Source organism: Narcine bancroftii, chromosome 7 (genome assembly GCF_036971445.1).
Source record: "Narcine bancroftii isolate sNarBan1 chromosome 7, sNarBan1.hap1, whole genome shotgun sequence".
Lineage (NCBI taxonomy): Eukaryota > Metazoa > Chordata > Chondrichthyes > Torpediniformes > Narcinidae > Narcine > Narcine bancroftii.
The window spans coordinates 39733851-39757448 of record NC_091475.1 but is presented as its reverse complement, the minus strand read 5'-3'; the positions used below and the strand labels follow the sequence as shown (position 1 = coordinate 39757448).

General features: G+C 36.2%; 1 long non-coding RNA gene across 16 annotated transcripts in view; it reads right to left on the bottom strand.

Moving 5' to 3' along the window:
- LOC138738794 (uncharacterized) overlaps positions 1-23598 on the bottom strand; it is a 321374-nt gene that overhangs the window by 173467 nt on the left and 124309 nt on the right. For 8 of the 16 annotated variants that reach the window (XR_011341758.1, XR_011341761.1, XR_011341749.1 and 5 more), the window contains one exon: positions 15494-15555. The exons of 7 other annotated variants lie outside the window; for them this stretch is intronic. This is a non-coding gene — a long non-coding RNA (uncharacterized lncRNA). The remainder of the gene's footprint in view (positions 1-15493; positions 15556-23598) is intronic. One more of the 16 variants, XR_011341754.1, reaches the window with a different exon arrangement.

Genomic DNA, 23598 nt, shown 5'->3' with positions numbered 1-23598 from the left:
GGGCTACCTGATTCAATCAGAGGTTTGGATCTGGAGATCAGGTTGCTGATGGTTTGAACTGGAGTCTGTATGGTTACAGAGGCTGTGGGACCACTAGGGGCAAAACCACAAACACTCAATGTCTCTAAAAGAACTCTCATTAGCTTCTTTTCCACCTATAGGTAGGCAAGTTTGGCAATGCTCATAGTGATTCATTGTTTGCCTTACAGTAGACAAAAGTTGAAGTACATTTTGTATATATTACACTTCTATGTATTATTACATGACAATAAAAGGATTCTTGATCCTTGAACCTTGAAACTTAAATGGTTACAGAAAGAATATGCAGACTTCAAACATACAGAACTTGAAATTAGGATTGAACCAGGTCTCTGGCACTGTGAAACAGCAGGTCTATGAGTTGAACCACTGCGCCACTCTATTAATGCATAACAGGCCTCTGTCCTCTAGTTACCAGATAAAATGCTGGGTTCCCATTTAAAGGTCTACAGAATCATAAATCTGATGAGAGTTCAAAGCATCCACCTCACTTTCCTCAGGCAAGAAAAATTCTCCTCTCCCCATTCACCTAACCCAAAGCTAATAGATCAAGATCAATATTTAAAGGACAGTTAACTAGTATTTCTTGAAACAGTAGTTGCCAGTGGCTATGATGCATGCTTGTGGCTTTAGATCTGAAAAATGGCCTTTGAGCCATCGTGACTAATTTTATCCTGAAATATTTAATATCAGATTGTGCTAGTTGTTTTTTTTTAACAATTTAAGAAAAAGCCCACCCTAAACTGTGGAGTAGAATTATTTTACATTCAATAATTCTTCACATTGGATTATTCTCATTGCACTCTGTTCTTAAAGGTGCCAGCCTTGGCTAAGTGATATACTCATGTCTCCAAATAAATAGGGCAAGAGTTTCAGCTGTCCCTTTTCAAAGATTTAAGCACCCAACATAAGTTGACAGCCCATTACAACATCAGCGGGGGACTGCACTATTAGATATTTCATTATTCAGAAGGAATGTTATATTAAGGCCCAGTCTGCCATATCAGAGAAAAGATTGAAAAGTGCTATTTGGAGGGAGTCTCCTCTTGTTAATTTATGCTTAAACAACAGTTAGTTGGATGATTTGATCTTCACTATTCATGGAAGCTTGCTGTGCATTTTCCTTTATCACAACCTTTTATTTTGCTTCAAAACTAATTAATTGAATATCATGTAGCTTTGCATATTCTGAGGCTACGAATGTAAGTTTTCTTCTTTCTAAAACTCTAATGCCTAAACATGAAAATGGAGCAGTAGCATTTCTGTTAACAAAAATATGAATCAGTGAATAGACCATTGCTAACACTGAAAATAAAGAACTGGTACAAAAGATCTTATTTAATACCACATTTCTGAAAATCTGAAATAAAAATTGCTCAAAATCCTAAGCAGATCAAGTTACATCTGTGGAGGGAGTTAACATTTCAAGTCAGTGATCTTGCATCCAAAAAGGAAATAGTGAGAAATTAAAGAAATTTAAGACTGTGGGTAAGTGGGAAGGGCAGCAAGAACAAAAAGAGGAGGTGTTAGTAGGAGAAAACTAATTGAATCCGAAATACTGGAAGAGGAAGGAGTAAATAAATGCTGGAAAATGGAATACCAGACTATAATGATTGATTATTTGAAAATGTTGAATTCAATATTTAGATGTACTTATTACTGGACAATGAAGATTTTGTTTCATGAACAGTTTTGGGTGTATTTCGTGGATTTTGGGTTGCTGATCGCAAAAATCACCTTAAAATTTTCCTATCACAATTTTTTTTAGATATAACCTATTGTTGTAATTTCTTGTCATATTTTAAGCCTACGTCAAGCATACAAAACCATGAAGTGCAACAAGTCTTGAAAAATTAATTTTCTGTATTCTCACTTGGACGTCTTCTCTGCTGATCTTGGTGTAGTCAGTGACGAACATGATGAAAGGCTTCATCAGGACATTGTGACCATAGAAAAGCAACATCAGGGCAACTGGAATCCATCAATGCTGGTCAACTATTGTTGGGCACTGACATAAGAGGCATCAGATGCTGAGTACAAACAAAAATCAGTAGCAAACATTTTTAGGTCAGTTGAACTCACACAAGGTGTCAGCATCATTATGTGATTAATCTTAAATTCAATAAGTTAATTTAACTTTTCTCCAACATCCTAGATGATACAGCAAATCTGAAATTATCTTTGCTTTCAGCTTGAATTTGTCTATCGTTGATTCACTTGGAAGGAATGTTTGGGTCCATCGACAAAAGGAAGAGAAGAGGAAGAATTGCATCTCCTGCAGTTGTAATGGAAAGTGCTGAGGGAAGAATGGTTGGTAGAGATGGATAACATTACAGAGGGATTTGTCCCTCAATAAAAGGGGAGAGGAAGATGCATTTGATGGTAGTATGGAGGTGTAGTTAACTTCAAAGTATGATTATCAAATATACAGGCTGGTGTGTTGGAAAGCGAGGATAAGATGAACTCTATTATTGTCCTACATAGGTGGAGAAGAGATGATAGCAAGAGTGTGGGAAATGGAACAGACTAATTTTTGAGCCCTTCAAACCACAATTGGGGGAAGCCACAACTAAAGAAAAAAGAAGACATATTGGAATCACTGGTGCAGAGGGTGGCAATGTCAAAGCAGATTCAATGGAGACAAAGAAACTGGATGAATGAAATGGACTCCTTAAAGGAAACAGAATGGGAAGAAGTTTAGTCAAGGCAGCTGCAAGAGTCTCTGAGTTTGAAGTGGAAATCCAGAGTGAGTTTTCAAACTAAGTTTTACTCTCTCAAAATTTTTGGACAGAGATTTCACCCTTCATTTAAATATAAAGCACCAATTATTCAAGCTAATTCTTATAATTTCATAATTTTTGATTTGATGGGGAATTTCTGAGTACTACACTGGATAATTGAAGCTAAATTAAAGAATAGTCAGACCTTTCAAGCAGAAAAAGGAAGGAAACAGAGTTGGACAGATTCTCAGAAATGCAGCAAACCATATTGTTTAACAGGAATCAAGAGAGATGAAGAGAGATATAGCTTGGTTTCCTTAGCTATATGAATAATGCCATTTTTATCAATAAAATGTTTATATATTAATATTTTAATGAATTAATTTCTACTTTCATACTCCTGTATTCAGCAAAAATGTTTTAAATATTCTGGTGTCATTGAGTTCATCAAGAATAATTGTTTTTGAAAGAGAGTGTAAAATTATTGATTTTGACAGAGAGTGTAAAATTAATTCAAAAGTAAATAAATATTTGATCTGACTTTGTAAAATAGGTTTCTTTCTTACTTTGATATACAATCTTTTACTGGGACAGTAAATATTATTCTGTTTGAAAATTAGAAAGAAGTGTGTGCAATGCAAACCAATTTGTCTCAGTGACAAATATGACTAAATGTAATTGTGACTGGGATCAAAACTGTGTTTTAAATTTGGTCTATAATCATCCTACATCCTACATCTAATTTGTTACTTCATATGGCTTATTATTCTGTATGAGTCAGTTGGTTTGAAATTTACCAATTCATATCTTATATTGCCACTGAAAGGTCATGCATTTATATACTTCACAGAGTCGTTAGGATATATTCAAAATTTCTATGCAGAGAAAATATTTTTCATGTAATAAGTATCTGCCTCATACTGACAAATACTTCTGATTTTTAAAAATGGACTCAAATGTCAGTTGTCACATACACTACTGCCATTATTTTATCTATTTTAAATAATTTGGATTAAGTTTACTTAATGATATGAGGAAATCTGCCGTGTTAAAGCCAACAAAACAAATACTGAATCTTTCATTATACTTTTCTAACACTAAAGTTACTACAGTTGCAGGATAAGTCCAGAGCATTGTTTTTTTTAAATTTTTTATTTTTCACACAATAAACCATACTGACCAAAATACATACAGACATTTTTCTCTTGAATATATAGTGTCATTTTCTCCCCTTTTTCCCCCCTCCCTTCCCTCCCTCCCTCTCCCCCTTCCCATTTATTCAAAGTTCAATCTATAAGATACATTAAATCCATTAAAGAATATTGTCACTTAATAAAATAAACAAGAAATTTTTATCTTTTACTTTTATATACTGAGTCAGTTCATTTCGTTGTCTTCTCCTTCTGTCATTTTAGGTGGTGGAGGTTCATGGTAGGATTTCTCTATTGTATTTCATGTATGTGATGTTATTTCTTAAATTATATGTTATTTTTTCTAATGGAATACATTTATTTATTTCTATGTACCATTGTTGTATTCTCAAGTTGTCTTCTAATTTCCAGGTTGACATAATACATTTTTTTGCTACAGCTAGGGCTATCATAATAAATCTTTTTTGTGCTCCATCCAAATCGAGTCCAAATTCTTTATTTCTTATATTACTTAGAAGGAAGATCTCTGGGTTTTTTGGTATATTGCTTTTTGTGATTTTATTTAATATCTGGTTTAGATCTTCCCAAAATTTTTCCACTTTCTCACATGTCCAAATTGCATGTATTGTTGTTCCCGTTTCCTTTTTAGAGCGAAAACATCTGTCTGATACTGTTGGGTCCCATTTATTTAACTTTTGGGGTGTGATGTATAGCCTGTGTAACCAATTATATTGTATCATGCGTAACCTCGTGTTTATTGTATTTCTCATAGTTCCGGAACATAGCTTTTCCCATGTTTCATTCTTTATCTTTATGTTTAGATCTTGTTCCCATTTTTGTTTAGGTTTACAGTTTGTTTCCTCGTTCTCCTTTTCTTGCAATTTGATGTACATGTTTGTTATAAATTTTTTAATTATCATTGTGTCTGTAATCACATATTCAAAATTGCTTCCTTCTGGTAACCTCAGACTGTTTCCCAATTTGTCTTTCAAGTAGGTTTTCAGTTGGTGGTATGCAAACCTTGTATCGTGAGTTATATTATATTTGTCTTTCATTTGTTCAAAAGATAATAATTTATTTCCCGAAAAACAATTTTCTATTCTTTTGATCCCTTTTCTCTCCCATTCTCTGAAGGAAAGGTTATTTATTGTGAAAGGGATTAGTTGATTTTGTGTCAATATTAATTTTGGTAGTTGATAATTTATTTTATTCCTTTCTACATGAATCTTCTTCCAAATGTTGAGCAGATGGTGCAATACTGGTGAATTCCTACGTTGCACCAATTTTTCATCCCACTTATAGAGTATATGCTCAGGTATCTTCTCCCCTATTTTATCTAGCTCTAATCTGGTCCAATCTGGTTTTTCTTTTGTTTGATAAAAATCTGATAGGTATCTTAATTGTGCTGCTGTATAATAATTCTTAAAGTTTGGTAGTTGTAAGCCTCCTTGTTTGTACCATTCTGTTAATTTATCTAGTGCTATCCTCGGCTTCCCCCCTTTCCATAAGAATTTTCTTATTATTTTCTTTAGCTCCTTGAAGAATTTCTGTTAGGTGAATTGGTAATGATTGAAATAGGTATTGTATCCTTGGGGAGATGTTCAATGTCCAGAGCATTGTTGATGCAAATGCCTTTCTTAAAATTCAATTACTTTTGCCAGACTGTTTATAAAGCTAATGTAATCTACGCAACTTTCAATTTTTTTAGAAAGAATACAATAATGGAAATTCAACTGATTTACATTTCAGCGACAAGCTTATTGAAGAAAGATTTGGCCCAAGGTGGAGCCAACTGTAAAAGTGTTTGCATTAATCACAAGATTCAATTTTCATTTTCATTTGTCAATTTTTATATCATCAAAATGTATAAGGTCACTCAATCACTATTTTAAGAATGCATTGTTTACATAACTCTAGTCAACATTCTAGCACTGGTCTCCATATTGATTTATGAGACCTACTAAATCACTATTACAATCTTGAGTGATATTATCTGGAGTTATATGGAATCTAAAGCATTAAATGATAAATGCTGTATATGCTTGACAAGGCAATCATTTGTTGGCAATTTCTTGAGGCAACCGGTTAACATTCCTCCTCATGTAACTACCTTTTTTATCCAATCTCCATTATTTTCTGCTCTTTTATGCATGCATGAAACACCTCAAAAATTCTTCCTTTAACATCTGAATATTCTTCCTTATTTTTACAGCAATTTTCTACATCTCAGCCTCTCAAATATCTTACAAATAAAAAAATCTCAGCTGGTTCAATATTTTCTGACATAATTTATAAAAAAACATTAGCAGATTCATTTATTGAGTTGATTTTTTTAAAGAAGTTTTAAATCAATTGGGTATTACTCTTTAGGAAAATGAGCTCATAAGGTCTCACAAATTCATGGTATGGTGAAGGCATGGCAGTAGTACTATTTACATTGACACCAGTGAGGCCATCAACAAGATCTTATGTGGGAGATTGGTTTTAAAAGTTAAGGCCAATAGATTTCAGGGCAAGCTGGTAAACTGGATCCAAATTTGGCTTGGCAATAGAAGACAGCAATGGTAGAACATTGTTTGGCATTTGGATGCCTGTGTCCAGCGATGACCTACTAGGATTGGTGCTGAGACCCTTGTTCTTTGTAACTTAAATGACTTATTTAGATGTGGATGTTTAGTAAGTTCACAGATGGCACAAAGTTTGGCAGAGTTGTGGATAGCATGGAAGGCAGTCTTCAGCTGCAGAGATATTGGTGTCTTGGTAAAATGGCAGGTGAAGTTTAATTCAGACAAATGTGTTGTGTTAATTTTGGGAATATTAATTAGGATATACACCATGTATTGTTCCACTTTTATAAACCCTTGATCAGATCTCAGCTGGAGTTCTGTGTGCAGTTCTGGTCACCAATATATAGGAAGGATCTGATCGTGTTAGAGAGGGAAAGGAGGAGCTTCTGAGATGTAACACTTCTGTTATGAGGAGAGATTGAAGCTAGGTCTCTTCTCTCTGGAGCAGAGGAATATAATTGAGATACGTAAAATTATATGGACTGCATAGAGAGTAGACTGCATATCAGAGATAAATAAAACTGGAGGACATTTAGAGTAAGGGATAAGAGATTTAGAGGGGTTCTGAGAAGGACCTTCTTTACCTAGAGAGTCCATTGGCTGAGAATGGTTGAAGTTGGGTCACTGAAAGCATTTAAAAATGATCAGAATCAGGATTTATTGTCATGAATAAGTCATGAAATTCAGTGTTTTGAGGCAGGATCATAGTGCAGATCATACGTATCATAACCATCTTACAACATATAAAAAATAACAATAATAGTCCACTAAAAGTAAGATGGTGTCTTTGTTTCATTGATTATTCAGGAATATGATGGCAGTTGAGAAGAAACTGTCCTTGTGCCACTGAACACATCTTTAGGTTCCTGTACCTTTTCCCCATTGGTAGCAGTGAAGAGGGCATAGCCTGGTTGGTGGGGGTCTTTGAGGAGAGTGGCAGCTTTTTTAAGACACCGCCTCAGGTAGATGTCCTCGATAGAGTGGTCTGGTGCCTGTGATGTCGCAGGCTGAGTTAACAACCCTCTGGAATTTATTCTAGTCCTGAGAGTTGGTGCCTCCATTCTAGATAGTGATGCAACCAGCAAAAATGATACACCTGTAGAAGTTTACAAGAATCCTCTGTGACATACTGAATCCCCTCAGACACCTCACGAAGGTGCTGCTGGTGAGCCTTCTTTGTGATCACCAATGTGGAGGCTCTAGGACAGATCCTCGGAGATGTTGACACCCAGGAATTTGAAGTTCTTGACGCTCTCCACTTATGAGCCCTCGATGAGGACTGGGTTGTGTTCTGCTGACTTCCTCCTGAAATCCACAATCATCTCCTTGGTTTTGCTGACATTGAGTGCAAGGTCGTTATTGTTACACCATTCAATGAGCTGGTCTATCTCCCTCCTGTTCACTTCCTAATTACCATTTGTGATTCTGCCGACAACTGTGGTGTCATCGGCAAACTTGTAGGTAGCATTGGAATTGTGCCTGGCCACACAGTCATGAGTTTATAACAAGAAGATCAGTTTGCAAAGCACGCATCCTTGGGGGTGCGTCTGTGTCTTGATGATCAGCAAGGAGATGTTGTTTCCAATTCGTACTGACTGTGGTATTCCAATGAGAAAGTCAAGGATCCAGTTGCGGGGGGGGGGGGGGGGGAGGGGCGGGGGGTGTACAGAAGCTTAGAGTTTGTAGCCTTTTGGTATTAAAGGTTAAGCTGTAGTCTATGAAGAGCAGCTGTATATACGAATTGCTGTTTTCAAGGTGATCCAGAGTTGAGTGGAGAGCCAGCGATGTTACATCTGCTATGGGACAATTGTGAGAACTTGAATTGTTTAGGCATAGAAGGCTTGGAGATGGGACTAACTATGGAAGGGTGCCAACTAGTCGGCATCAACTTGTTATGCCAAATATACTGATACCATGGCGTACAATCTAATGGTTGCTGAATTGGGTCAATTCATAAATAAAAGATTATTTTTCCTTATATTATTCTGATCATGTTTGTAAACTAAGAAAAAGCCTAAAACTTCTTATTCTCTCCTGTTTTGGTTAGTTTTGCCAAACCTGTCTCTTCTTCAACTCGATGGAGTTAGTTATATTTTTACCACCTGTTTGAATTTGAGTCAGTATGAAGCAAGCAACCACTAATGGGAAAGTGTTGAACTTATTCAAAACAGATGTGTGCTCCTGCAATACATTTTAGGCAATTATGGCAGCCTGAAGAAGATGCTTTTTTTTTAACCTACTATTAACTTTAATCTGTCCCTCTGATGTAGTTGGTATGCTTTCTTTCTCAGATGCGAGCCTTGCCAAAACCACTGAAAACCATGATTTAATGATGGAACTTCCCCACCCTAACTCAACCCACTTGCTAGATGCTTTAAATATCTCATCAGACAGTTATGAATTTGGTGACTCAGCAGACTCATTCATTTCAAAAAGTCTTTCTAGAAAAATATATTTTAATAGTACTGAATGCTTTGTGCTAAATTTGATTTGAATTAAAGCATTATTTTCAATTGATTCCTCTACAAAATATTTTCTGTGAGAATGATGGCAGAAACATAAAAGTTTCTTCCATAATTCTCACAGTTAATTCTTTGTAGAGGAATTAATTAAAAGTAATGTTTTAATTTATCTGGAAACATTGCTGTCTTCAGTAAAGGGAGCATTTCTAAATGAGTAAATCATCTATTTTCACTATATCTCCAAAGGGCTCTATACTTTATTTCATTTAACAGAATATACAGTATGTGTATTTAAATGGGACAAAATTGCTATATAAAGCCAGTACAAATAACACCAATTAAAATCAGAAATAGCATTTGTTCTTTTAATGCAATAATTACATTAGTTCAGTTTGAGCCTCTAATTTGGTTCAATTTTCAATTTTATAAAGAAGGCACACTTAATTTCATGAATTTGGAGAGAGTTGGAAGATCATAAACAAATGTGGGCAGCACAGTGATGAAGGAGATAATGACACTACCAAATAGTTCCTGTGACCCAAGTTCAACCCTCATCTTGGGTGCTGTCTGTGTGGAGTTTGCATGTTCTCCCTGTGATCATGTGGGTTTCTTCCTGCTACTCCAGTTTCCTCCCACACCCCAAAGGTGTACAGACTGGCAGATTAATTAGCTGCTGCAGATTGTCTGGGACAGAATCTGGAGAATGCAGGGAAAATAAAATGGGGTTAGTGTCAGTGGATGCTGGATAATAGGCACGAACTCAGTGAGTCATTTTCATGCTGAATGATTCTGTGACTATAATCAAATGGGTTTATTGGCTGTAGAGTTGTAGCTCATCAATCTGGACAAAGTATTCAGTGAAAAAGTTCTATCTTACAAATCTGCCTTATTTGAAATATGGAAAACATTCACAATGATCAGAATCAGAATTTATTGTCATGAACAGATCACAAAATTTATTGTTTGAGGCAGTATCACAGTGCAAATTTTTATATAATGTACCTTACAAACTAAATGAAAAATAGTGCAAGTAAAAGTTAAAGTAAGGCAGTGTTTGTGCTTCATTGTTCATTCAGGAATCTGATAGCAGAGGGAAAGCTGTCTTTGTGCTGCTGAGTGCTTGTCTTTCGGCTCCTGTATCTTTTTCTTGAATGTAGCAGAGTGAAGAAGGCATGTCTTTAGGCTCCTGTATCTTTTTCCTGAATGTAGCAGAGTGAAGAAGGCATAGCCTGGGTGGTGGGGGTCCCTGAGGATAGAGACTGCTTTCTTAAGACATCACCTCTTGTAGATGTCCTCGCTGGACTGCAGTCTGGTGTCCGTGATGTCTCAGGCCGAGTTAACAATCCTCTGGAGTTTGTTCTTGTCCTGAATATTGGCACTCCTGTACCAGAGAGTGATTCCACCAGCCAGAATACTCTCACTGTATACCTGTAGAAGTTTTCAAGAGTCTTAGGTAACATACTGAATCTCCTCAAACTCTTCATAAAGTATAGCCATTAGCAAGCCTTCTTCATTATAACATCAACTCAGAGGCTCCAGACTGATCTTTGGAGATGTTGATACCCAGGAATTTGAAGTTCCTGACCCTCTCCACTGCTGAGCACTCAGTGAGGACTGGTTTGTGTTCTCCTGACTTCCTCCTGAAGTCCACAATCATTTCCTTGGTTTTGCTAACATTGAGTGCAAAGTTGTTGTTGTGACACCATTCAACGAGCTGATCTATCTCCCTTCTGTTTGCTTCCTTATTGCCATTTGTGATTCTGCCGACAACCGTGGTGTCACTGGCATTTGAATTGTGCCTGGCCACACAGTTGTGGGTGTATAATGAGTAGGACAGTGGGCTAAGGACACATCCTTGAGGTACGACTGTGCTAATCACCAGTGAGGTGGAGACATTAGAGGATAATCTTCCTGAAAAGCTTTCAGGTTCTCTGTGAAAGTTCCATGCCACACACAATATGCCAATAGCAACTGCCTCGCTAAAAGTCAGGCAGTTGTTATTGTCACATGTACCAAGATGCAGTGATAGGAGTCGTTTTGCAAGCAGGCCTGTAGATATCACAAACATAGTACAACAAAGAGTACATTAGCCTACAATTACTGAAAGAGATCAATTGGTACAGAGCAAAAGCAATATAGTTTTACTAGTGTAAGGTTCGGTCAGGATCCTCATAATAGCAGGAAAGAAACTGTCTTTGAATCTGATCTAACACTCATGAATCTTCTTCCTGATGGGGGGATTGGGGGGGGGGCGGGGCATGGTGTGAAGAGAGTGCAATCAGGGTGTCATCTCAGACTTTTAATATGTTGGCTGCTATTCCAATACAGTGGGAGTTATAGATGGAGTTGATGGAGGGGAAGAGAGTATGTGTATGGCCTAAAATGCATTAGCAGCCCTCTATAGTTTCTTGCAGTCTTGGGCGGAGCATTGCCAGTACCATGAAGAGATGCTCCCTGAAAGGATCCTTTCAATGATGCACCTGTACAAGTTGTTAAAGATGCCAAATTTCTTCAAGCATCTGAGGAAGTAGAGATATTGGTGCATTTTCTTGTCTATTGCATCAACATGGGTGGATCAGGATAAGTCTCTGGAGATGTTTAGTCCTAGGAACTTAAAGCAGTTTGCTACCTCCACCTCAGTACCACTGATGGAGATGAGAGAGTAAGCTCCATTCCTCCAGAAATCTATAACCAGCTCTTGGTGACTATTTTTCCATTCAAATACTTTTCTTCTCTTAGCTTAGATCCATCTTTTGAGATCCCATTTCTTCTAAACAGGCACACAAAATACACAAGATTGTTTAAATCTCCTGTTCTTCAAGGAAATATACTGTAGATTGTGAACCCTCTTATCCAGTGGTTCTCAACCTTTTTCTTTCCACTCACATGCCACTTTAAGTATTTCCTATGCCATAGATGCTCTGTGATTAGTAAGGGATTACTTAATTTCATGTGGGTGGAAAGAAAAAGTTTGAAAACCAATGTTTTAATCATACCTAATTGACTCATTACGTGCACAGTTTCATAACTCCAAAGGAATGGGCTAATGACAATTTTGCTCAAGCAGAATATTTCAGTAACAATTGGGTCTAAAGCAGTGATTCTGAACCTTCCCTTCCCACTCACAGACCACCTTAAGCACTGAAAGGGTTTAAATTTACATCTAAAACTGCATGTGCTGACAATCTGAAATAAAACAGAACATTGGAAATGCTCAGCAGGTTGGGCAGCAACCCAAGCTGCACAGCCAAACACCAATACGAGGATCTTCAGGAGCCTTTCTTGCCCTCTGCACCCTGCCAAATCCCAGTTTTGTTACCTCCTTCCCATGAGCCAGTCTGCATCAGAGCACAACCTGTGTGGGTCCTTTGGCTGCAAGTCACCAAAAGCCCACAGCAACTCCTAGCACAGGAGCCGGCATCATTTTTTTTGGTGAAAATTTTATTTCATTATTTGTATCATTATGGAAAAAAATGAATAAAACATTAATCAAATATCTATATCCAATGATACAAAAAATACTTTTATATTTTTTCTCCCCAACCTCCCTCCCACCCAAAAATAAGAAAAAAGAAAACACCTACCATTTAATATACAATAATACTAGCATATACAATCATTAATTATTATTAAAATTTCTGATTAAGAGGAGTGGATAAGGTAAAAGAGGAGGAAGAAAAATTATTCATAAAATCCATATATGATTTCCAAATACTATAAAAATGTTCAACTCGATTCCTTAAACTAAGTGTAATTTTTTCCAAAGGTATACAATTTCGCATCTCACTATACCATCTACTTAATAACACTTCCTTATCATCTTGGATTTGATAGAGGTGTTTAAGATAATGAGAAGGATAGATGGAGTTGATGTGGAAAGGCTTTCCCCATTGAGAGTAAGAGAAATGGAAACAAGAGGTCATGGGTTGAGAGTTGATGGGCAAAGGTTTAGGAGTAACATGAGGGGGAACTTCTTTACTCAGAGAGTGGTTACTGTGTGGAATGGGCCTCCGGGAAAGGTGGTGGAGGCAGGGTTAATTTTGTCATTTAAGAAAGAGTTGGATAAGTATATGGATGGGAGGGGGTTGGAGGGATATGGTCAGAGTGCTGATAAGTGGGATTAGAGGAGGATACTTGGATCAGTGTGAACCAGAAGGGCCAAATTGGCCTGTTTCCGTGTTGTAATTATTATATGGTTATATCTTTCCATGATATCGCTACACATTTCTTTGCAGTTGCTATTATAATACTTAAAAAATTTTCTTGATATTTATCCAATTCAATTTTGTATCCTTTTCATATATATCCCCAAGTAAAAATATTTTTGGATCCTTTGGTATCTTTATCTTCATAATTTGTCCTAATAATAAACTCAATTCATTCCAAAACCTTTCCACTTTTTCACAAGACCATAATGAATGCAAAAAAAGTCCCCATTTATTTCATACATTAAAAAAATCACTTATTTGAGTAATTAGAATTAAGTCCATTTAACTTATATGGAGTATAATATAATTGATGAATATATTGAACCATTTGATATCTAAAATTTACTGTATTCGTAACACTTTCTTGACATAATTTGGACCAAATCTCCTCTTGAATTTGTATATTTAAATCTTTCTCCCATTGCATTTTTGATTCATATAAATCTTTTTTCTTTGTATTTTCTTGTAATTTTATATACATGTTAGTAATAAATTTCTTAACAAGAGATGTATCTATTATTATATCGTCATATTAACTTTGTTTAGGGAGTCTCAAATCTGCTCCTACTCTTTTTTAAATACATTTTTAATTGATAATATGTGAAAATTGTATTATTATGTATATTATATTTATCTTTTAATTGATCAAAAGTTTTTTAAAAAATCCTAAAAAACAATCTTTTATTCTGGAGTCACCATCATTGTCAGGAATGGCACAAGACTCGTTTCCGCTTTGTTATCCTGTGCCAGATAGAACTAGCCTTACACCAAAAATTAATATGATGGGAATTGTGTCTCCGCTCCATCCTCAACATTCATTGGAGCGACTTCATCAACAACATCGAAGTACTCGAGATGGCAGAGGCCAACAGCATCGAATCCACGCTGCTGAAGATCCAACTGTGCTGGGTAGGTCACATCTCCAGAATGGAGGACCATCGCCTTCCCAAGATCGTGTTCTATGGCGAGCTCTCCACTGGCCACTGAGACAGAGGTGCACCAAAGAAGAAGTACAAGGACTGCCTAAAGAAATCTCTTGGTGCCTGCCACATTGACCACCGCCAGTGGGCTGATATCGCCTCAAACCGTGTATCTTGGTGCTTCACAGTTCAGCGGACAGCAACCTCCTTTGAAGAAGACCGTAGAGCCCACCTCACTGACAAAAGACAAAGGAGGAAAAACCCAACACCAACCCCAACCAACCAATTTTCCCTTGCAACCGCTGCAACCGTGTCTGCCTGTCCCGCATCGGACTTGTCAGCCACAAAGGAGCCTGCAGCTGACGTGGACATTACCCCTCCATAAATCTTCGTCCACGAAGCCAAGCCAAAGAAAGAAAGAAAAGAAAGAATCTTTAGTTATGTATATTTCTTAGTAAAGTAAGTTTTATGAGATGGTAGTGAAGATGGAACCTTGCCTTTTATGCTGGAGATTGGAGAGAAACCAGTCACGGGTTAGAATGGATCTAATTTCAGAAATGTAGAAAATAAGAGTAGGAATAGGGTCTTTCTGCTTTCAGACCTTCTCCACTACTCAAATCCACCAACATCCACTTTGGTACAAAAATGTAACTGTTGGACAAACTCACAAAGTATCCATGGGGGGGCAAAAAGGCAAAAAAGATGTTCAACATTTCAGGACAAGACCCTACATTTCCACTCAAAACATCAACATTAACTACCTAAGAAAAGTAGCCAACATATTAAAGACTCATTCCACCCTGATCACATTCTCTTCGCCCCTGTCCCATTGAGTAGAAAATACGAATTTCAAAATATGCACTACCAGATTCATGCAGAGTTTCATCCCCACTGTTATCAAATGATTGAACAGATCTCTCATTAGTAAAATGGTGTAGCCCTTGCACTGTTTTAACTGAACTTTTATTCTGCACTTTTATTTTATGTTTGCAATTCCTGTTGTACTTAAGTGTGGGTTGAATTGCCTGGATAATTTGCAAAACAAATTTTTCCACTGTATTTTGGTAGCTATGACAATAAACAATATTCAAATGCACACACTATTTGCCTTTGTAAACACTTGTTTAGGTGGCACAAACATACAAAGATGACAGATCTATTGGACATTCCCTTTTCCCAGACTATCACCATTCAGATAGGACATTTATGTCAGCTGACTGACATTTATGGGGATTGGGAGGTGCCAGTTGCATGAGAATTGTTTAAAAAATATTACGTATTCTATGAACCTTTAATTAAATTGCCAAACTAAAAGGCAAATTAAATTGCCTTTTAAATAACAATGTTTTATACAATTCTGGACTTTGTTTATACAATATTAATGCAAAATGCAGCAAAAATAAATCAACTGAATAATTGTACTCACCATCATGTGTCCCAAATATTCAAAGAGAACGTAACTGCTAATCAGTCGCCAACAGCACTGATCTTGCATATCAATGGGGAAAAAAATGGTATTTAATACTTATTTTGCATAAAACCAGAAACGAAATTCACTGTTTGAGTTTACTTTCTTAATATTACGTACTAGATCAGCAGCAATAGAAATTCACCAAGACAATGGTATCATCGAAACAATTTTTATATAAATAAATATTAATAACATAACACTTCGTACTTAACTCTAAGCTTAACTCTAACAACCCCACTATCCACATGTATATATTTGTGTGTGGCAAAACCAAAACCATTATAATTCAGGCATAATTCTGAAGAGATGATTTTAAAGTTCACTCAGTTTAGTTTTGAAACTCAGATTATTTAAATTGTTTGTAACAGCAATATAGGAGTAGGTGTGAGGTATTAGACTTCTTAAAACGCATGAGTTTCTTGTAGAGTAGATTTCAGAGAATTGTTTCTTCATATGAATGATTTCCTCCTCTTGCATGGAAATTTCAGAACTTGTTTTTCTTCCATGATGATTTCACAAACCCAGACAAGGGTTAAGTGAAGTGCCATGTAGAAATGGTCACTGCAGGATTGCCCTCTCTCTCTTAAAGAGACAGTCAGAAGTGGTCATTCTCTTTCGAAAGCCACTTATTCTGTGTTCTCCTTTGACCATGAGTAAAACGTAACAGTACCTCTCTGGTTACTGTATCTTCAATCCTGTCTTACTTACAAGATAGCCAAGCAACTGCTTCAATCCTGTGTTGCCTAAAGGATGGCCAAGCTTCTTCTGGTTTCAAAATGTCTCTGTTTTCATTAATATGTTCTCTGAAATGTCTTTAATTGTGTGACATGACATCATTACTGTCTTTTAATTCCAAAGGTTTATGAGCTAATGTGATTCCGAGTTGTCTGCACAGCTCAACCTACAAAAGGCTTCCTTGTGTACACAGATGTTTCTCCAGCAAACATTCATTGTTCCAGCAATTGAATGGACAATCACTCCAGTTCTACGACTGTTTACATAGCTTCCACCAAACAATGGCTTAACAGACATTTCAATTTTCAAAATGGTTTCTCTCTGAGTGTAATTGTGTCTCTGTAGTGTGCCCTGTCCACCCTAAAACTTACTTTAGTAAGAAATATATATAACTAAAGATTAATAATAACACAATTCCCATCATATTAAAAACATTTTTTTTTTTGCAGTTGCATGAGCAGTCTGGGTGTGTGAATACCAGATTAACAAGAGTTTACTTTAATTTGTTTTTTTGTTAATAGAACCCAAGGAGTATAATCTCATATTTTTTCACATTAAACTGTATCTATCATGCAATTCCCCACTCAGTTAAATTGTTTAAATTACATTGAATCCTTTTAATATTTTCCTCACACCTTACAATCCACTCCTAACTTGATGTGCTGTTGGCAAATTTGGGGATTTGGTTAAACATAAGAATATAATTAAATTAACATCTGACATTAAACTAGGCACCATATTTGGGCATGACAATGTCAATTCCAGTCAACTTAATCTTGTAAAATCCTTCTGACAAACATCTGGAGACTGGTGTCTAAACTGGGAGAGCTCTCTCAGACTGAAAAAGCAACAGTCTGACATAGGCATAAAGAATCATATCTTATATACAATGTGGCAAACTGAATCATCTCTGGATCACATCATGATCTCACTGGCTGAACAGACCATCAGATTAAAGTGATGCAGTCCCATTACATTTAGCTGTGAATGTTGGCAGACACTTAAACAGCATTAAAGTGACACAATGGTGGGACCTAGTATGTGACTGTTAAAGACAAGGCTGAAACATTTGCAACCATGTTCAACCAGAGGTGCCAAATAAATGAAACATCTTGGTTTCTGCCTGGCACCCTCACTATCAGATAAATCTGATTAATTCAATTCATTTCATGAGATATTTAACATCAACTGAAAGCACTAGTTACAGGAAAAACTACGGGACCAGGCAATGTCCCTGTGTTAAAGGCCTGGACTCCAAAACTCACTGGGCCTCTGCAAACTGTTCCAGTATAGTTCAACGCAGGTAACACTAGAAAATTGTCCAGATATATTCCATGCACAAGAAGCAGAACAAATCTAATTCAGCTAATGACTGTCCTGTCAGTCAACTATCAATCATTAACAAGACAATGGAGAGCATCATCTTAAGTGCTATCAAGTGGCCCACTCAGCAGTCCCAGTTTGCATTTCACCAGGCGCATTCTGCTCCAAAGCTCATCACAGCCATGGTCCAAATAAGGGTTGAAGAGAGGAATACAAGGGTGAGAGTCAATGACATCAAGGCAGCAACTGACCAAATTTGGGATCAAGGAACCCTACAAAAAGTGATCATTGGGCATCTTGGAGTAAATGTTCCACTGATTAGAGTCATAACTAGAGTTAAAGGTATTTTAATTTCCTTACCAGTACAATTATTGTAAATATCATGGTTAGCTACAGAGGGAATACATTTAAAATGGAAATAAACCTATGCTAGAAAAGATTACAAACCTTAAAGTTCAAAGTTCAACTTTATCGTCAGAGTACATATTTGACATCACACACAACCCTAGGATTTTTTGTCCTGCAGGCCAAGCAGAATTTCTACTTATTGGTCACTATAAATTGTACTCAAGAAAAATACATGTAAACAAAAGAAAAATGTAAACAAAGAAAATAATATTTAAAAAACTGGCTGTGCAATACAGAAAAAAATTAATATTCAGTAATAAATAATGTGCAAAGTAAGAATCCTTAAATGAGTCTCTGATTTTGTTGTTAAGGACTCTGATGGTGGAAGGGTAGCAGCTGTTCCTGAACCTGGTGGTACAAGTCTTGTGGCACCTATACCTCTTTCCCGATGGCAGTGGCAAGAACAAAGCATATCCTGGATGGTGTGGATCCTTGGTGATTGCTGCTGCACTCCAATGGCAGAGTTCCCTGTAGATTTTCTTAATGGAGGGGGGGTGCTGTTTTGCCTGTGATGTATTTAGCAGGGTCCATTACATTCTGCAGGGCTTCACACTCAGCCATCTGACATAGACCTGTTACTGTGGTTGGCAAATTGGAACTGATCCATGTCATCGCTCAGACAGAAGATGATATGCTTCAACACTAGCCTCTCAAAACCTTAATCACTGTGGATGTGAGTGCCACTGGTCGGTTGATATTTAGGTAGGTTACCATACTCTTCTTGGGCACTGATACGATTGAGGCCTGTTTAAAACAGGTAGGTACCACATCCTATCTGAGTGACATTTTGAAGATATCCATGAATACATTGGTCAGTTGATCAGCACAGGTTTTTCAATACTCAGACCAGATGTTTTCCTTTCATTCACTCTCCTGAAGGCAGCCTTCACATCATATAATGAAGCAAAGAGGAATACTGACATCAAACTCATGCAATGTCAGATAAAGAGGGTCACCATCTTCATATTTAATCAGATGTTGTAAAAGGGAAATTAGCCTGTGCCAAATTGGATGTAAAGTGGGAAATAATTATCTAGTAATCTAATGAAACAGATAACCCCTGTGATACAGTACCAGACTGTGGAGAATAAAATTAATCTCATTCCAAATTGGGCAGAAAAGTACAAAAGTAATTCATAGAGTTATACGGCATGAAAAAAAGAGCCATTTGGCCCATTCCGTCCAACCAACCAAGATGACCCATCTAAACTAGTCCCATTTCCTTTTATGTCCTATATCCCTCTCAACCTCATACTCTGCTATCAAAGAAGTGAGAATCTATCCTCAGGCTATGAAGAAAGAAACCAGTCACATGCTGACTCTACTTCAAAAGTTTTTTTTTCTCTGAGCAAAGTAGTGTATTTTCTGTTGCAGAGAGAGAGAGAGAAGGGTGAACAGAACATAGGTCAATAGCCTGAAACTTTAACTCTATTTCTCTCTTTCCAGATGGTGCCTGACCTGCTGAATATTTCCAGCACTTCCTGTTTGTATATACTATAGTCAGATCTTCAAAATTACTACATTGGATATTTCAAAAGAGTTTTCCTTTCATCAAAGTAACTCCAGCTGATAGGATTTAGTCAGTGCCCATTAAAAATGATGGATTCTGGCATTTTGCCAACAACCGATACCAGACTAACTAGTCTAAAGTCCTCAATGTTTTCTTTATGTTGTTTCTCCATTGGTAGTTTACATAATTTTTCAAAAAAATTTAGAGATACAGCACAGTAACATCCCTCTCCTTGTAAAATTTATGCTGACGGAAAAGAAACAAAAAAACGTTTGGAGAATTTTGAAATTGAAATGGAAAACCAGCATGGATTTGTCAAAGGCAAATTATGTTTGATTGCCTCCCACAAATGCTTTCATAAGGTAACAGGGATGGATGATGAAAGCATTGCAGTTACCACTCACTTGGATTTTGAAAAAAACGGTTGACAAAATTTTGCATAAATGGCTAGGTAGCAAAACTGTGGCAGTTCAGGTAAGAAATTAGCTGAAGAGAAAAAGAGAACTTACTAACTAGACACAGGATGGGAAAGAATGAGTGTCAGTGCTGGAGCCTTTGTTTTTATTGATGTATGTTGCATAGCATCTTGGAATTCAAGTTAAAAATGTGGAACACATAGATGACAGAAAAGGTGAAAACTTGAATATTACATTAGATTCTTGTCATCACGCTTCAAAAAAAAGTGAAAATCCAAAAGATAAAAAAATATTTCCACATATGATAGACATCAGCCATTCGAGTGGAAATTATGTTGTTGTTCTCCTTGGAACGGAGAAGGGGAATTTACGAGTAGTGGTCCAAAATCAAGACGGGTTTACCTTAGGCAAAAAGTAAGGTGTGTTTCCATTACCATTTAGGTTAACCACTGAGAATGCAGATACAACGTGATGAGCAAAATAGTTAGAGGAGTTGTGGGGAAACCCTTTTTATGCAGAAAGTGGTTTTGATTTGTAGCTCACTGGTAGCAAGGGTGGTGGAAATGGAGTCAATCAGCACCTTCAAAAACAGCTTGTATGTAGAATTGAAGGAGGATGATTTGCAGAGCTATAGTGATTAAAATCAAACAGTACAACTACTTGACATGTCAAAACGAGACTCAATGCAGATTCAATGGATTGAATAGTTTTGTCTGTGCTGTAATTACTTTAGGATTCAATACAAGGTATTAACCAAAGAGCATGAGCTGGTGAGGGTTTATTTCAATGGATTATTCACAGGAGACACAAAAGACTTCAGATGCTGGAATCTGGATCAAAATACAACCTGCTGGAGAAATTCAGCAAGTTGAGCAATGTCAGTAGGAAAAAGAGAATTATCCACATTTTAGATCTTGAATTATCCACATTTCAGGCCCTGACCTGAAACAATGATTTTTTTCTCCCACTGAAGTTGAGGAGCTACCTGACAGAAGTATCTAAAATGATGAGTCATAGATAGGGTATATAGAGTCTTTTTCACAGGATGGAAAGGTCAAATCCTAGAGGGTAGAGGTTTCAGGTGAGGAGGGAAAGTTTAAAGGAAGTGTGCATGACAAGTTTTTTCATATAAAGTGTATGGTACACATACATGGTAAGTGTCTGGAATGCATTGCCATGGGAGGTAGAAAGAGATACAATGGTGACATTGAGAGGTTTTGAAACAGAAGCATGACCAGATAGAGAAATAAGGATACAGATCATGTGCAGGCAGATGGGGTTAGTTTAATTTGCCACCATGGTCAGCACTGACATGATGGGCCAGAGTGCCTGATCCTGCACTGTACTATTCTATGTTCTATGGAAGATCATGCTGAATCAAATAGATTTTTATTGCAATCTAGGTGTTTTATGCTCATTATGTATACCAGCTTCTAAATTCCACATTTTATTTATTTATCAATTCAACTAAGTAGATGGCTTTATCAAAGAGCTTCTATTGGTATGAAGCATCAAATGACCTTCTGTGAGATGTGATATGCAGCTCAAGTGCCCACCTTGATAGCAAAGCTCATTTCATAAAATTTCTCTTTAAATTCACAGTAAGCTGAACATCAAATGAATAACAAGCTGCGAGGAGGTATAGTGCATTACAGCTAATGTTGCTAATCCATACAAGTGCCACAACTTTCATTTGAACTTGTGTTTTATTTATCCATGTTGCTAAAGACAGAGGCAAATAAGCTTATTAAAAAGAGAAGTCACACTAGAAATTGTTTTTTATATTTTTATTCTGCTATGTGTTGAAAATACTAATTTAAAACATGAGATTACAATAGAAAAATTCTTACTTTAAGCAAATATCAAGAGTGTAATGTGGCCACTGAAAACATGACGAGGAAATGAATCAGGTAAGCATCAACATTTGATAAGCTCTTAATATGATAAACAAAATCACTATTTCCCAAAACAAAATATGATTTTAATTGTATGCAGCAGGAGACTTTAGCTAGAGGAGTGAACTTCAATACGTATTCTCCTCCTCCAACATCAACACAAGCCCCAACTCCCAGATACTACTTCTAGCCTGAAATATATATCATTTAAATAATTGCCTATTCCATTGGAAAAAAATGACATATAATTTACATAATAATTATTCTTTTTTTTTGTTAAAACTTGGAGCCCGCATTTGGATTATATGGGTTTGAATTATTCCACACATTAATGGTGTTGTTCCGAACCATGACAACTGACTGAAGAGGTTTATGTTATGTGATCTCCTCTCTTTCTTTTCTTCTTTTTTGTGGGTAGTTTAGAGAGGGGTAGGGAGGGATGGGTGGGTTAGGGTAGGGGGTGGGGAGTTGTAGGGGGTATTACATAAAAATATCATGTATGTGTTGTTTTTTTCTTAAGCTCTATTTTTAATTGTATAGTTTACCATGATTAATAAATAAAATTTTAAAAAACATTAATTGCCAAGACAAGTCCAAATCTTCAGGCTCATCACCCTGAACCATGAACACCCTTTCCCTCTCCATAGATACTATCTGAGATAATGTATTCTAAAATGTTGTATTTATATATCAAACACAACACCTTTTTATTTTTAGCATTAACCTTAAATATACCCCTTTGTGACATTTGCAACTTCAAAGGCTCATTCAGTCAGGCAAACACAGACATGAGCATTTTTTTAATGCAATGCAGAAGAAAAGCACTTCTAGCTTTAGATTGAAAATCAAAAAGCTGTAGATAAGGTCTGAAATTAAAAACAGAAAATAGTGTGAAAGCTCAGCAGATGAGGCAGCATCTTTATTCATTAATCTTTATTGAGGATCTGCAAATAGAAGAATCAAATTAGTTTTAGGTTGGAGAGATAGAGGGGAGAGATGGAAAAAAACAAATGGGAATATCTCCAAAATTATATTTCCATTGGGATAAGATGTTGAATATTTTATTTATAATAAGCACATGCAAAAATACAGTTTCATATATCAAGATATTGTATAAAAATATGATTAAATATGTTAAATTTATATATAGAAAGAAAAAACTAGAAAAGGAAAAAAAACTAACTAAAACACCCTCCCACCCCCACCCCCTCCCCAAAACCCCTACAAAGAAAAGAAACTAAAACTACAAAAAAAAGATATGTAAAGAAGAAACACTAATATAGTAAATATACATATTGAATTGGATTGCCCTTGGAAACACTTGAAGATCTCACATAAAAACATTTTTACAAAACAAACATAGTTAATTGAGGGAAAACTTCATGGAACCGGAGGAATCAAAGGAATTATTTATAAATTTAATCCTAATATTTGAACATACAGGCTCCAAATCTGTAAAAAAGTAGAATATTGACCTCTCAAATTATATGTAATTTTTTTTCTAATGGAATACAGCTTTGAATTTCTATTTGCCATCTTTCTAATGTTAAAAAAACATTGGATTACCAAGAAACAGCAATATACTTACTCACTATTACCAGAGCTAATTTAACAAATTTTAATTGAGTATCTGATAAATCTAATTTAGGAATAATATTTCCAATATTTCCCATCAAAAATAATTCAGGATTACTAATAGAAATCCAAAATGGTTTGACTTTTGAACAAGACCAAGTGGAATATAAAATAGTTCCAATTTCATCACCACATCTA